General features: G+C 37.6%; 1 protein-coding gene across 1 annotated transcript in view; it reads left to right on the forward strand.

The window, feature by feature from the left end:
* Positions 1 to 4,796: 4,796 nt before the first annotated feature.
* Positions 4,797 to 17,559, forward strand: part of dipk2ab (divergent protein kinase domain 2Ab) — a 173,140-nt gene continuing 160,377 nt past the window's right edge. The window contains exon 1 of the mRNA XM_061921245.1: positions 4,797 to 5,248. The gene's annotated coding sequence lies outside the window, so the exon portion shown is untranslated. The remainder of the gene's footprint in view (positions 5,249 to 17,559) is intronic.

Raw genomic sequence — 17,559 nt, forward strand, 5'->3', positions numbered from 1 at the left:
AAGTACACTTCTGAACATGAGTGGACTGAGTCAAGTAGTCAACTTCTAGTGTCAAGTACACTTCTAAACATGAGTGGACTGAGTCAAGTAGTCAACTTCTGGTGTCAAGTACACTTCTAAACATGAGTGGACTGAGTCAAGTAGTCAACTTCTAGTGTCAAGTACACTTCTAAACATGAGTGGACTGAGTCAAGTAGTCAACTTCTAGTGTCAAGTACACTTCTAAACATGAGTGGACTGAGTCAAGTAGTCAACTTCTAGTGTCAAGTACACTTCTAAACATGAGTGGACTGAGTCAAGTAGTCAACTTCTAGTGTCAAGTACACTTCTAAACATGAGTGGACTGAGTCAAGTAGTCAACTTCTAGTGTCAAGTACACTTCTAAACATGAGTGGACTGAGTCAAGTAGTCAACTTCTAGTGTCAAGTACACTTCTAAACATGAGTGGACTGAGTCAAGTAGTCAACTTCTAGTGTCAAGTACACTTCTAAACATGAGTGGACTGAGTCAAGTAGTCAACTTCTAGTGTCAAGTACACTTCTAAACATGAGTGGACTGAGTCAAGTAGTCAACTTCTAGTGTCAAGTACACTTCTAAACATGAGTGGACTGAGTCAAGTAGTCAACTTCTAGTGTCAAGTACACTTCTAAACGAGTGGACTGAGTCAAGTAGTCAACTTCTAGTGTCAAGTACACTTCTAAACATGAGTTGACTGAGTCAAGTAGTCAACTTCTAGTGTCAAGTACACTTCTGAACATGAGTGGACTGAGTCAAGTAGTCAACTTCTAGTGTCAAGTACACTTCTAAACATGAGTTGACTGAGTCAAGTAGTCAACTTCTAGTGTCAAGTACACTTCTAAACATGAGTGGACTGAGTCAAGTAGTCAACTTCTAGTGTCAAGTACACTTCTAAACATGAGTGGACTGAGTCAAGTAGTCAACTTCTAGTGTCAAGTACACTTCTAAACATGAGTGGACTGAGTCAAGTAGTCAACTTCTAGTGTCAAGTACACTTCTAAACATGAGTGGACTGAGTCAAGTAGTCAACTTCTAGTGTCAAGTACACTTCTAAACGAGTGGACTGAGTCAAGTAGTCAACTTCTAGTGTCAAGTACACTTCTAAACATGAGTTGACTGAGTCAAGTAGTCAACTTCTAGTGTCAAGTACACTTCTGAACATGAGTGGACTGAGTCAAGTAGTCAACTTCTAGTGTCAAGTACACTTCTAAACATGAGTTGACTGAGTCAAGTAGTCAACTTCTAGTGTCAAGTACACTTCTAAACATGAGTGGACTGAGTCAAGTAGTCAACTTCTCGTGTCAAGTACACTTCTAAACATGAGTGGACTGAGTCAAGTAGTCAACTTCTGGTGTCAAGTACACTTCTAAACATGAGTGGACTGAGTCAAGTAGTCAACTTCTAGTGTCAAGTACACTTCTAAACATGAGTGGACTGAGTCAAGTAGTCAACTTCTAGTGTCAAGTACACTTCTAAACATGAGTGGACTGAGTCAAGTAGTCAACTTCTAGTGTCAAGTACACTTCTAAACATGAGTGGACTGAGTCAAGTAGTCAACTTCTAGTGTCAAGTACACTTCTAAACATGAATGGACTGAGTCAAGTAGTCAACTTCTAGTGTCAAGTACACTTCTAAACATGAGTGGACTGAGTCAAGTAGTCAACTTCTGGTGTCAAGTACACTTCTAAACATGAGTGGACTGAGTCAAGTAGTCAACTTCTCGTGTCAAGTACACTTCTAAACATGAGTGGACTGAGTCAAGTAGTCAACTTCTAGTGTCAAGTACACTTTTAAACAAGGTTCAGAAGTTGGTTGAACTTATTTAATCAGATGCTCAAGGTTCAGCACTGCTTGTGACGTCACATTGCGGGCGCATGCGCGTTGCTTGAAGGTCACATTTGAACTTAAGTGGTTTTGACGAGTTTCCGCGCGTTTTGTGGTTGAAGTGTCCATCAATCTTCTCACTGACTGACTTGGTGGTCGTGAATGAAAAGTGCATGCGATGCTGCATGACGCCACTAGATGGCAGCAGTGCAAAGTGCATGTGATGCTGCATGACGCCACTAGATGGCAGCAAGTGCAAAGTAAATGTGGAACCTTTCTTCTTGGTGGCAGCAGATCTAAGTCTTCAACAATTTTAGATGCGCTTATTAGTTATTGACCAATCAATCCAATCAATCAATCATTTAGAGTGTGAATTATTTGTAACATTCTGCTTACTTTTATTGATCCATCATAAATTCAGAATCGTGATGACTTGTGTTCTTTTGCATGCTGGCTTTATTACTTTTTTTTTTTTGTTTTTTTTGTTTTTGTGATATATATATAACTGAACACAAAAAGCATATTTTCAATATACACACGAGTGTTGTTTTAATTCAGTGTTGTCTAATGTACCTATTTAATTTTCTTTTATTTGTATATTTGCTTCTTTAAATGTATTTTTACATGACATTCACAGTATTTACTGACAATATTCATAACAAAACATGAACAAGTGTCAAAGGACAAGATAGTTTACAGTTGTGTGAAATAATTACAATAAAGTCATTTAAAAAGACAAGAAATAAGCAAATCAACACATTTCAACATGACAGCTTGATCTGAAGGAAGAAAGCTACAATAAGAAATATAAAACCACACAAAAAATAAGATCAAACAACTTAAATTTAAGGTTGTGTTATATATTATTTTTTTTGTTTTCATGATTTTACTCATTTGAATTTGACTTCTATTCATGAAAAATGTACCTTGCCACATCATAACAATGTTTTGGTTGCTATCGTTCATGAATATACCACATTTAATACAATGTTTTTATTATTATTATTATTTTTTAGCAATGACAGTTTTTGAAAAAAAAATCACACTAAAATGCTTAGGGATTCAAAAGGGTCCCACTCATAAGTGTGTTAAAAAAATAAATTATCTATATATTTTTTAAACACTTAGATTGTTTTCAAATCTGTAGATATAAAGTATATTTATTTGTATTATTTTTATGTTTTAAAAATAATTTTAGTTTTAGTTTTTTAGTAAAAAAAACACTTTTTTTTTAGAATGGCAAAAATATGCAGAATTTCCCCCAAGAAAATATATGAACAAACCAACACATTTCCACATGACAGGTTGATCTTGATGAAGTAAGCAACAATACAAAATATAAAACCAAAAAAAAAACCAACTTTATTTAAAACACCTTAAATTTAAGGGTTTTATGCATTTATTAATTTATTATTATTATTTTTTACTGTTTTCATGATTTTACTCATTTGAATTCGATTTATGAAAAATGCATCTTGCCACATCATAATAATGTCATGAATACACCAAATTTAAAACATTGATTTTAATTATTTTCATTTATTTATTTTTTGAGTAATGACAGTTTTTGTAAAAAAAAAAAAAAAATTTAATCACACTGAAATGCTTAGGCATCCAAAAAAGGGTTCCACTCATAAAAGTGTAAACATTTTTTTTAATTATATAGAGATTTTTCAACACTTAAATCTCTAGCAAATCTGTCGATATAAATTGTATTTATTTTTATTCTTTTCATGTTTTATGCCCTTTTTAGTAAAGGACATAAGAAAACAAATAATATGCAATATTTTCCCCTGGAAAATTTAAATATAAACAAATCAAAGCCCTTTCAAAACATTTTAACACGACAGGGTTGATCTCAGTGACAAAAACAATATAAAACCACAAAGAGAAAAAAATATATATAATATATATGTATAATATATATCGAGAACAACTTAAATTTAAGGTTGTTTGTGTATATATATATATTTTTAACTGTTTTCAAGATTTTACTAAATTGAAATCTAATTTTATTTATGAAAAATGTAGTTTGCCACAAATGAATAATTTCTTGGTTGCCATCTTTAATGAATATACCAAATTGAAGATATTGTAAAATAAAAGGGGACATAAAAAACAACATACATAGTACACTATTTCAAAAATAAATGATTTCCTTTTTTTTAGCATTAAAGTTGTCAACCATAATGTATCTTTTTTTTAAAAATCACTAATATATACTATCAATTTTCTATTTATATAATGGTATATAGTGTGTATATATATTTAATCAGTCATTTTACCTAAATGTTTTTTGAGATAAAATGTGTACCTTTTGATTTATTTCACAATACATTACCAAATGTAATATATTGTAAAATAAAAGGGGACCTAAAATATAACATAATAAAATATTACAAAATTAAATGATTTACTTTTATAGCATTAAAGTTGTCAACCATAATGTAACATTTAAAAAAAAAATAGTATATACTATCAATATACTATTATTTGTGTAATATATATATATATATAAAATCAGTCACATTACTTTTTTGTTTTTATTGAGATCAAATGTGTACCTTTTGATTTATTTCACAATATATTACCAAATGTAATTTATTGTAAAATAAAAGGGGACCTAAAAATAACATACATAATACAACATTACAAAAATAAATGATTTATTTTTATAGCATTAAAGTTGTCAACCATAATGTAACATTTTTATTTGAAAAAAAAATCATAAGTATATACTATCTATATATATATATATATATATATATATATATATATATGTAATTTAATGTGTATATATATATATGATCAGTCATTTTACTTTTATTTTCATTGAGATCAAATGTGTACCTTTTAGTAGCTGCACATTTGGGAGGAAATACCTTTTATGGGCAGCCTTCCCCCCGCCCCCTCTAGGGGGCGGAGCTCCAGCGGGAGAGAAAGGTTGGAGGAGTCGCCCGGCAACGCGGACGTAAACAGAGGGCGAGTGTTGTAAAAGAGTGTGGCAGCGGAGCAGCGCGTAAAAGATCTCCATTGTGCTCGCAGGGCAGCACAACAAACACATCTTCATCTTCTCCTCAGCCGCCGGCACCTCGCTGCAGCGCGGCTTTGTCCGGCGGAGGCTGACGGCGTCCTGCCCGGGGGAAGGAGCCGGGATATGAAGAGTTAAGTGGTTATTAGTGCGGCTAGCAGGCTAGCTGGGCTACATGCACCCAGACTGCTGCTGCTGGCGCGGGAAGAAAAAAAAACCTCCGCCAAGCTTTTTTTTTTTTTTTCTTCACCTTTCTTCACCTTTCCTCGCCGTCTTCTCCGACGTCCGCTGCGGAAGAAAACGGGCGAAGATCGAGCGACGGTTTCCGCTCGCAATTGTCCACTCGGAGGAAGCCGGGAGAAGAAGTCGCTCAAGGTTTGTTTTGTTTTGTTTTGTTTTGTCGCTTCTACTTCCCTGCAAGTCTTCTTCACCTTTGAGACTAAAAATAATTTTTGCCACAAAGAGCTGATGCCAAATTTTATCACGTGACCAGCGAACCTGGAGTTTGTGCTGCAAGACTTGAAGTAATTAAGTCATTGCCAGCTCAGATGTCCCCAAACTTGTCCCCATCTTCTGGGTCAAAGTCCTACTGACATGAGATGTTCTTATTTAAACGGGGATAGCAGTGTCTCATACTTCATCATTTTGCCATATTGCCATATTTTTGCTGAAATGATTTAGTAGAGAACATCCACGATAAAGTTTGCAACTTTTGGTGGCCAATAAAAAAGCCTTGCCTGCACCAGAAGTAGCAGACGATGTGTGCGTGACATCACAGGTTGTGGAGCTCCTCACATCCGCACATTGTTTACAATCATGGCCACCAGCAGCGAGAGCGATTCAGACCGAGAACGCGACAAATTCCCCATTAATTTGAGCGAGGATGACAGATTTGTGGATGAGGAAAGTAAGAGTGAAGGACTAGAAAATAAAAAAAGGACAGGGCAGTGGGAGCGATTCAGTTTTTATTGACACATTTACTAGGATAATTCTGGAAAATCCCTTATCTGCTTATTGTGTAACTAGTGTTTTAGTGAGATTATATGGTCGAGCGATTCGGACCGAGAAAGCGACAAATTCCCCATTAATTTGAGCGAGGGTGACAGATTTGTGGATGAGTGAAGGACTAGAAGAAAAAAAAGGACAGGGCAGTGGGAGCGATTCAGTTTTTATTAGACACATTTACAAGGATAATTCTGGAAAATCCCTTATCTGCTTATTGTGTAACTAGTGTTTTAGTGAGATTATATGGTTGAGCGATTCGGACCGAGAAAGCGGCGATTTCTCCATTAATTTGAGCGAGGATGACAAGTTCATGGATGAGGAAAGTAAGAGTGAAGGACTAAAGAAAAAAGGACAGGGCAGTGGGAGCGATTCAGTTTTAATTAGACACATTTACAAGGATAATTCTGGAAAATCCCTTATCTGCTTATTGTGTAACTAGTGTTTTAGTGGGATTATATGGTCGAGCGATTCGGACCGAGAAAGCGACGATTTCCCCATTAATTTGAGCGAGGATGACAGATTCATGGATGAGGAAAGTAAGAGTGAAGGACTAGAAAAAAAAAGGACAGGGCAGTGGGAGCGATTCAGTTTTTATTAGACACATTTACAAGGATAATTCTGGAAAATCCCTTATCTGCTTATTGTGTAACTAGTGTTTTAGTGAGATTATATGGTTGAGCGATTCGGACCGAGAAAGCGGCGATTTCTCCATTAATTTGAGCGAGGATGACAAGTTCATGGATGAGGAAAGTAAGAGTGAAGGACTAAAGAAAAAAGGACAGGGCAGTGGGAGCGATTCAGTTTTTATTAGACACATTTACAAGGATAATTCTGGAAAATCCCTTATCTGCTTATTGTGTAACTAGTGTTTTAGTGGGATTATATGGTCGAGCGATTCGGACCGAGAAAGCGACGATTTCCCCATTAATTTGAGCGAGGATGACAGATTCATGGATGAGGAAAGTAAGAGTGAAGGACTAGAAAAAAAAAGGACAGGGCAGTGGGAGCGATTCCGTTTTTATTAGACACATTTACTAGGATCATTCTGGAAAATCCCGTATCTGCTTATTGTGTAACTAGTGTTTTAGTGAGATTATATGGTCGAGCGATTCGGACCGAGAAAGCGACGATTTCCCCATTAATTTGAGCGTGGATGAGGAAAGTAAGAGTAAAGGACTAAAGAAAAAAGGACAGGGCAGTGGGAGCGATTCAGTTTTTATTAGACACATTTACTAGGATAATTCTGGAAAATCCCTTATCTGCTTATTGTGTAACTAGTGTTTTAGTGAGATTATATGGTCGAGCGATTCGGACCGAGAAAGCAGCAATTTCCCCATTAATTTGAGCGAGGATGGCAAGTTCGTGGATGAGGAAAGTAAGAGTGAAGGACTAGAAGAAAAAAAAGGACAGGGCAGTGGGAGCGATTCCATTTTTATTAGACACATTTACTAGGATAGTTCTGGAAAATCCCTTATCTGCTTATTGTGTAACTAGTGTTTTAGTGAGATTATATGGTCGAGCGATTCAGACCGAGAAAGCGACGATTTCCACATTAATTTGAGCGAGGATGATAGATTCGTGGATGAGGAAAGTAAGAGTGAAGGACTAAAGACAAAGGGACAGGGCAGTGGGAGCGATTCAGTTTTTATTAGACACATTTACAAGGATAATTCTCGAAAATCCCTTATCTGCTTATTGTGTAACTAGTATTTTAGTGAGATTATATGGTCGAGCGATTCGGACCGAGAAAGCGACGATTTCCCCATTAATTTGAGCGAAGATGACCGATTCGTGGATGAGGAAAGTAAGAGTGAAGGACTAAAGAAAAAAGGACAGGGCAGTGGGAGCGATTCAGTTTTTATTAGACACATTTACAAGGATAATTCTGGAAAATCCCTTATCTACTTATTGTGTAACTAGTGTTTTAGTGAGATTATATGGTCGAGCGATTCGGACCGAGAAAGCGACGATTTCCTCATTAATTTGAGCGAGGATGACAGATTCGTGGATGAGGAAAGTAAGAGTGAAGGACTAAAGAAAAAAGGACAGGGCAGTGGGAGCGATTCCGTTTTTATTAGACACATTTACTAGGATAATTCTGGAAAATCCCTTATCTGCTTATTGTGTAACTAATGTTTTAGTGAGATTATATGGTCGAGCGATACGGACCGAGAAAGCGGCGATTTCCCCATTAATTTGAGCGAGGATGACAAGTTCGTGGATGAGGAAAGTAAGAGTGAAGGACTAGAAAAAAAAGGACAGGGCAGTGGGAGCGATTCAGTTTTTATTAGACACATTTCCTAGGATAATTCTGGAAAATCCCTTATCTACTTATTGTGTAACTAGTGTTTTAGTGAGATTATATGGTCGAGCGATTCGGACCGAGAAAGCGACGATTTCCTCATTAATTTGAGCGAGGATGACAGATTTGTGGATGAGGAAAGTAAGAGTGAAGGACTAGAAGAAAAAAAAGGACAGGGCAGTGGGAGCGATTCCGTTTTTATTAGACACATTTACTAGGATAATTCTGGAAAATCCCTTATCTACTTATTGTGTAACTAGTGTTTTAGTGAGATTATATGGTCGAGCGATTCAGACCGAGAAAGCGACGATTTCCACATTAATTTGAGCGAGGATGACAGATTCGTGGATGAGGAAAGTAAGAGTGAAGGAGTAAAGAAAAAAGGACAGGGCATTGGGAGCCATTCAGTTTTTATTAGACACATTTCCTAGGATAATTCTGGAAAATCCCTTATCTGCTTATTGTGTAACTAATGTTTTAGTGAGATTATATGGTCGAGCGATTCGGAGCGAGAAAGCGACAATTTCCCCATTAATTTGAGCAAGGATGACAGATTTGTGGATGAGGAAAGTAAGAGTGAAGGACTAGAAAAAAAAAGGACAGGGCAGTGGGAGCGATTCAGTTTTTATTAGACACATTTCCTAGGATAATTCTGGAAAATCCCGTATCTGCTTATTGTGTAACTAGTGTTTTAGTGAGATTATATGGTCGAGCGATTCGGACCGAGAACGCGACGATTTCCTCATTAATTTGAGCGTGGATGAGGAAAGTAAGAGTAAAGTACTGAAGAAAAAAGGACAGGGCAGTGGGAGCGATTCAGTTTTTATTAGACACATTTACAAGGATAATTCTGGAAAATCCCATATCTGCTTATTGTGTAACTAGTGTTTTAGTGAGATTATATGGTCGAGCGATTCGGACCGAGAAAGCGACGATTTCCCCATTAATTTGAGCGAAGATCACAGATTCGTGGATGAGGAAAGTAAGAGTGAAGGACTAAAGAAAAAAGGACAGGGCAGTGGGAGCGATTCAGTTTTTATTAGATACATTTACTAGGATAATTCTGGAAAATCCCTTATCTGCTTATTGTGTAACTAATGTTTTAGTGAGATTATATGGTCGAGCGATACGGACCGAGAAAGCGGCGATTTCCCCATTAATTTGAGCGAGGATGACAAGTTCGTGAATGAGGAAAGTAAGAGTGAAGGACTAGAAAAAAAAGGACAGGGCAGTGGGAGCGATTCAGTTTTTATTAGACACATTTACAAGGATAGTTCTGGAAAATCCCTTATCTGCTTATTGTGTAACTAGTGTTTTAGTGAGATTATATGGTCGGCCGATTCGGACAGAGAAAGCGACAATTTCCCCATTAATTTGAGCGAGGATGACAGATTTGTGGATGAGGAAAGTAAGAGTGAAGGACTAGAAAAAAAAAAGGACAGGGCAGTGGGAGCGATTCAGTTTTTATTAGACACATTTACTAGGATAATTCTGGAAAATCCCTTATCTGCTAATTATGTAACTAGTGTTTTAGTGAGATTTTTGTATCTGTACAACCTGAAAGTGGGCCCCACACCTTTCTTCAGCACCAGTCGACGGGTGGTGGCGAAGCCCATCTCTGCCCTTGGCAAGGGACCCTCTTCGAAACACGATCTTTCAAAATGATGGCTGCATAATACACTGTACTTTGTGTGTGTGTGTGTGTGTGTGTGTGTGGTCCAATCCAACCGTGTTCGCTTGACCGCTCTGTTCCATAGTAAAGCTTCACCGTCATCTTTCGGGAATGTAAACAATGAAACACCGGTTGTGTTGGTGTTGCTAAAGGCGGCCGCAATACACCGCTTCCCACCTACAGCTTTCTTCTTTGACGTCTCCATTATTCATTGAACAAATTACAAAAGATCTGTCGAACAACATTTCACGGCACACTAGACAGTGGTTGACAAAACACTGTACTAACTCATGCTCACATCATCATCCTTTTTCTCTATTTAGCTATCATCTGCGTTGTGCGTATTCATTGTTTACATTAAACGACGGCAGCAAGGTCTAGCGAGTAAGATTCCAGGTGTGTGGCCAGTAAATCCGACACCTTTTGTCCAAACGTGTCCCAATCGTTTGTGCTGCAAAATGTTGTTTTTTTGGTCGAATTTATCATTTTAGCTGTGCATATTCATTATTTACATTAAACGACGTCAGCAAGGTCTAGTGAGTCAAAATCCAGGTGTGTGGCCAGTAAATTTGATACCTTTTGTCCAAAAGTGTCCCAATCGTTTGTGCTGCAAAATGTTGTTTTTGTTGTCAAACTTATCGTTTCAGTTGTTCATATTCATTATTTACATTAAACGACGTCAGCAAGGTCTAGCGAGTCAAATTCCAGGTGTGTGGTTAGTAAATTTGATACCTTTTGTCCAAAAGTGTCCCAATCGTTTGTGCTGCAAAATGTTTTTTTTTTTTTTTTGTCAAACTTATCGTTTCAGTTGTTCATATTCATTGTTTACATTAAAGGACAGCAGCAAGGTCTAGCGAGTCAAATTCCAGGTGTGTGGTTAGTAAATTTGATACCTTTTGTCCAAAAGTGTCCCAACCATTTGTGCTGCAAAATGTTTTTTTTTTTTTTTTGTCAAACTTATCATTTCAGTTCTTCATATTCATTGTTTACATTAAACGACAGCAGCAAGGTCTAGCGAGTCAAATTCCAGGTGTGTGGCCAGTAAATTTGATACCTTTTGTCCAAAAGTGTCCCAATCGTTTGTGCTCCAAAATGTTGTTTTTTGTCAAACTTATCATTTCAGTTGTTCATATTCATTGTTTACATTAAACGACGTCAGCAAGGTCTAGCGAGTCAAATTCCAGGTGTGTGGTTAGTAAATTTGATACCTTTTGTCCGAAAGTTTCCCAATCGTTTGTGCTCCAAAATGTTGTTTTTTGTCAAACTTATCATTTCAGTTGTTCATATTCATTGTTTACATTAAACGACGGCAGCAAGGTCTAGCGAGTCAAATTCCAGGTGTGTGGCCAGTAAATTTGATACCTTTTGTCCGAACGTCTCCCAATCGTTTGTGCTGCAAAATGTTGTTTTTTGTCAAACTTATCATTTCAGTTGTTCATATTCATTGTTTACATTAAACGACGGCAGCAAGGTCTAGCGAGTCAAATTCCAGGTGTGTGGCCAGTAAATTTGATACCTTTTGTCCGAACGTCTCCCAATCGTTTGTGCTGCAAAATGTTGTTTTTTGTCAAACTTATTTCAGTTGTTCATATTCATTGTTTACATTAAAGGACAGCAGCAAGGTCTAGCGAGTCAAATTCCAGGTGTGTGGTTAGTAAATTTGATACCTTTTGTCCAAAAGTGTCCCAACCGTTTGTGCTGCAAAATGTTAGTTTTTTTTGTCAAACTTATCATTTCAGTTGTTCATATTCATTGTTTACATTAAAGGACGTCAGCAAGGTCTAGTGAGTCAAAATCCAGGTGTGTGGTTAGTAAATTTGATACCTTTTGTCCAAAAGTGTCCCAATCGTTTGTGCTGCAAAATGTTGTTTTTTGTCAAACTTATCATTTCAGTTGTTCATATTCATTGTTTACATTAAAAGACAGCAGCAAGGTCTAGCGAGTCAAATTCCAGGTGTGTGGTTAGTAAATTTGATACCTTTTGTCCGAACGTCTCCCAATCGTTTGTGCTCCAAAATGTTGTTTTTTGTCAAACTTATCATTTCAGTTGTTCATATTCATTGTTTACATTAAAGGACAGCAGCAAGGTCTAGCGAGTCAAATTCCAGGTGTGTGGCCAGTAAATTTGATACCTTTTGTCCAAAAGTGTCCCAACCGTTTGTGCTGCAAAATGTTTTTTTTTTTTTTTTTTGTCAAAATTATCATTTCAGTTCTTCATATTCATTGTTTACATTATAGGACAGCAGCAAGGTCTAGCGAGTCAAATTCCAAGTGTGTGGTTAGTAAATTTGATACCTTTTGTCCAAAAGTGTCCCAACCGTTTGTGCTGCAAAATGTTTTTTTTTTTTTTTTGTCGAACCAACGATTTGTACAAGTTTGCACAAAGGTGTCCGATTTACTGGCCACACATCTGGAATTTGACTTGTTAGACCTTGCTGCCGTCGTTTAATGTAAACGGTGACTATGAAGAACAGAAATGATAGCTAAATAATGGAGAATAGAGAAAAAGGATGATGAAGTGAACATGAGTTAGTACAGTTTTTCAACCACTTGCTTGCCGACTTTTCATGAATATACCAAATTGAAGATATTGTAAAATAAAAGGGGACATAAAATATAACATAATACAATATCACAAAAATAAATGATTTACTTCTATAGCATTAACGTTGTCAACTATAATGTAACATTTTTATTAAAAAACATATCATTAGTATATGTTATTATTTACAGCTGTTGAGACAAGGATGGTTTGTTGTGATCCCAAAGTGCAGACCACAGCGGGAGGCAGGGTGCAGGTAAAAAAAAAAAAGGTATGCAACGCTTAAACTAAAAATGAACAAACGGGAAATGCAATGGCTATGCAAAGCGAAAGTAAAACTAAACTGGCTACAAAGTAAACAGCGACAGAATGCTGGACGACAGCAAAAACTTGGGGCGTGGACAAAATACACCCGTACGTGACATGACAATCAACAACATCCGCACAAAGAAGGTTAGCAACAACTTAAATAGCCTTGCTTGCTAACACAAAGCAGGTGTGGGAAATAGTGCTCAAAGAAAGACTTGAAACTGCTACAGGAAAACACCAACAAAACAGGAATGTCTACCAAAATAACAGCACATATTAATCCTGGACTATAAACAAATAATTGTATATTTTGTAACGCTGACTTGATGTCTGTTTGTGCTATTTGGATCAATGCAAACTAACCGTAATTTTCCACAAGTCAACCATTATCTTGTCCGTGATGCACATAATAAAGCGTACACACACTTAATGGCTCTCACTTTTCCACTTCTAAATGTAGCTTAAGTTATTTTGGGCAAGAAAGAGGACTCATTCATTCATAAATATGTATTTCTACTGTAACTGTGTCGCTCATTCACATGCTACAAACATTAAAACGATGATTAAAATGTCTAATTACAAACCCCGTTTCCATATGAGTTGGGAAATGGTGTTAGATGTAAATATAAACAGAATACAATGATTTGCAAATCCTTTTCAAGCCATATTCAGTTGAATATGCTACAAAGACAACATATTTCATGTTCAAACTCATAAACATTTTTTTTTTGTGTGCAAATAATCATTAACTGTAGAATTTGATGCCAGCAACACGTGACAAAGAAGTTGGGAAAGGTGGCAATAAATACTGATAAAGTTGAGGAATGCTCATCAAACACTTATTGGGAACATCCCACAGGTGTGCAGGCTAATTGGGAACAGGTGAGTGCCATGATTGGCTATAAAAACAGCCTCCCAAAAAATGTCTTTCACAAGAAAGGATGGGGCGAGGTACACCCCTTTGTCCACAACTGCGTGAGCAAATAGTCAAACAGTTTAAGAACAACCTTTCTCAAAGTGACATTGCAAGAAATTTAGGGATTTCAACATCTACGCTCCATAATATCATCAAAAGGTTCAGAGAATCTGGAGAAATCACTCCATGGCCCGACCTTCGATCCCTCAGACGGCACTGTATCAAAAACCGACATCACTCTCTAAAGGATATCACCACATGGGCTGAGGAACACTTCATAAAACCACTGTCACTAAATACAGTTGGTCGCTACATCTGTAAGTGCAAGTTAAAGCTATATTATGCAACGCGAAAGCCATTTATCAACAACATCCAGAAACGCCGCCGGCTTCTCTGGGCCCGAGATCATCTAAGATGGACTGATGCAAAGTGGAAAAGTGTTCAGTGGTCAATACAGTTCGTCGCTACATCTGTAGGTGCAAGTTAAAGCTCTACCATGCAAAGCGAAAGCCATTTATCAACAACATCCAGAAACGCCGCCGGCTTCTCTGGGCCCGAGATTACCTACGATGGACTGATGCAAAATGGAAAAGTGTTCTGTGGTCTGACGAGGCCACATTTCAAATTGTTTTTGGAAATATTCGACATCGTGTCTTCCGGACCAAAGGGGAAGCGAACCATCCAGACTGTTATCGACGCAAAGTGTAAAAGCCAGCATGTGTGATGGTATGGGGGTGTATTAGTGCCCAAGGCATGGGTAACTTACACATCTGTGAAGGCACCATTAATGCTGAAAGGTACATACAGGTTTTGGAACGACATATGCTGCCATCTAAGCGTCGTCTTTTTCATGGACGCCCCTGCTTATTTCAGCAAGACAATGCCAAGCCACATTCAGCACGTGTTACAACAGCGTGGCTTTGTTAAAAAAGAGTGCTGGTACTTTCCTGGCCCGCCTGCAGTCCAGACCTGTCTCCCATGGAAAATGTGTGAAGCGTAAAATAGGACAGCGGGCCAGTTGAAGGACTGAAGCTCTACATAAAACAAGAATGGGAAAGAATTCCACTTTCAAAGCTTCAACAATTAGTTTCCTCAGTTCCCAAACGTTTATTGAGTGTTGTTAAAAGAAAATGTGATGTAACACAGTGGTGAACATGCCCTTTCCCAACTACTTTGGCACGTGTTGCAGCCATGAAATTCTAAGTTAATTATTTGCAAAAAAATAAATAAAGTTTATGTGTTTGAACATGAAATATGTTGTTTTTGTAGCATATTCAACTGAATATGGCTTGAAAAGGATTTGCAAATCATTGTATTCTGTTTATATTTACATCTAACACCATTTACCAACTCATATGGAAACAGGGTTTGTAAAAGAAAGAAAAGTACTAACAAGAAACAATCAACCTTGTTTACGTAATAAAAAACAGTTAAAATAGCGGCAATGAAAACAAAAAAATCAAACTTTCACAAAAAACAAAATGATTTAGTGATGTTTCGAAAGCTGCACACTAATATATTGATGACTGATTAACTCTTGGCAATGTCAGCAAGACTCAAAGTGTGGAATTTTATCTTTGATTCACTCTTAAATTGTTGGCTGTTTATTAGATTGTATGTTTAATCTTTTGATACCTACTCATTGGTGTGTGTGTGTTCTCGTAAAAGTGTTGTTTTATGGCATCACAAATTAAAACTGCTTTAAAAATTCCTTGAATTACAAAGTTTAGCTGGCTGACTTTTCACTAAAATTATTTTTTTCACACAACTTGCTCTCACGCTTGTTAGCTAGCTAGCAGGGTAGGTGCCTCCAGATGTCCGGCATCGCATCTCTTAAATGCTGTTGTATCACAGACGTGCTGACATAACTGAATGAGCGAGATATTAATGTTTTGAACAAAAATATCCTCACACTTGACATGTTAACACCGGCAAGTTTATGCGAGTGTCAGGTTCTAACACTGATGACATCTATTAAACAAGACAAGAAGCAAGGAATCAGACAGAGGGAAATTTTACTCATGAGGAGAGACGTAATGGGCTGTACACTCGGTTACAATTCCAACCTACGCTCTAAGGCACAGTCCATGTGCACCACTATTTATTCGGGAGGTCCCTACATCCATTGCTTTCGTCCTCTCCAAGGTTCTCATAGTCATCATTGTCACCGACGTCCCACTGGGTGTGAGTTTTCCTTGCCCTTATGTGGGCCTACCGAGAATGTCGTAGTGGTTTGCGTTGTGGTTTGTGCAGCCCTTTGAGACACTAGTGATTTAGGGCTATATAAGTAAACATTGATTGATTGATTGATTGATCACTGAGGCTGCTTCTGAAGGAAGGGGGGTAGTTAGACACAATATATGAATATTCAGAATGGAAATGTGCTGACACTCGTGATATCGCCCTTTGTCTGCGTCACGGTATTCGATATTCTCGGGTCCGGAAACAAACACTGATACGAGACGACTCGCAATTTAAGATTGCAAGTTGTCCCTTTGCACGGATAGAAAAGTACAACTTCAGCACAATTGATAATAACTATAGCAACGGCCTTTAAGCATAAGAGTTGTGTGATAACTTACACATAATTATTCTAACAGCTAGTAACACGAGGCGGTATTGCTCAGTTGGTAGAGTGGCCGTGCCAGCAAATTGAGGGTTCCAGGTTCGATCCCCGCTTCTGGCGTCCTAGTCACTGCCGTGGTGTTCTTGGGCAAGACACTTTTATCCACCTGCTCCCAGTGCCACCCACACTGCTTTAAATGTAACTTAGATATTGGGTTTCACTATGTAAAAGCGCTTTTAGTCACTAGAGAAGATGGTTATATAAATATTAGGGGTGGGCAAATTAATGCGTTAATTACGCGTTAACTCATCAATCTATTAACGCCGACAATTATTTTATCGCACATTTGCGTATGTTGTTTACATGCTTTTATTTTGTTAACGCCTTTTCTTAACAAGATGGCGTGGAGGGGCTCTTGGTAAAGATGGAACATTTGGCAAAAATACCGGACAATTCTGCAAATTTCCTGGCTGGCTTACAGCGTGGTCACTCCGGGATCACTTACGACCGCCAGACAATTCTGGATGTGGATAGATCGGGCCGTTTTGGACTGAATGAGGCGTGCTTGCTAGCATGGGAATACTTCGCCGTCTACATCCAGCGGCCTGTGAAGCAGCGGAGTATATGTGTTGTCTGTCTATTTATCAATAATGCAGACCAGGAGTGTTGGCTGACTTCTTAACGTTTGCTTTCAGAGCGTGCATATCACAACATACAAGATGTTGTCATGGCGACACAACCTATACATGCTCGTCACTCCTGTTGCATGCTGGGTAGGGCAGTTCTTTTTTTCCCTGGCTCATAACATCACAATATAGTACCATGTATATGATGCCTTCAGTTTATCAAAGCACCAAGCAAACAATCGGCAAATTCCCATCATATCAATTCCTAGATATGGTCATAATTATTTTAAGTGCACTACGCAGAATAAACACAACATTATTAATATTGCTAGTAAGGATAATTTGATCAAAAATTCCCTAAAACAGCCCACTAGCTATAATATAGGTTTTTTAAACATAATAAAAAAAATGTTCCTGCTGTTACCTCAGAAATTGCCTGTTCAGATGTTATGATTGTGGCTCAGAGATTTGTATGTAGATTATATTTATTTTCCATAACAAACAGGATAACTTAAATACCCTGGCAGTGGCAATAAGCTTAAATGTTTGTATTTACATTTTTTTAGGTGATTTTCATAAAATATGCTATTTAACTGCTACTGTTTAACAAGGACTGATTTAAATTGTGTTTGCACAACAAATGTTTTGGCGCTTTTGTTCATGTGGGAGAATATTCCAATAAAGGTGCACTACACACTACTTTGGAATTCATTATTGGGCTTTGCGTATACAATGCAGTTAATCGTGA

Source organism: Nerophis ophidion, linkage group LG15 (genome assembly GCF_033978795.1).
Source record: "Nerophis ophidion isolate RoL-2023_Sa linkage group LG15, RoL_Noph_v1.0, whole genome shotgun sequence".
In the NCBI taxonomy this organism is placed as follows: Eukaryota; Metazoa; Chordata; class Actinopteri; order Syngnathiformes; family Syngnathidae; genus Nerophis; species Nerophis ophidion.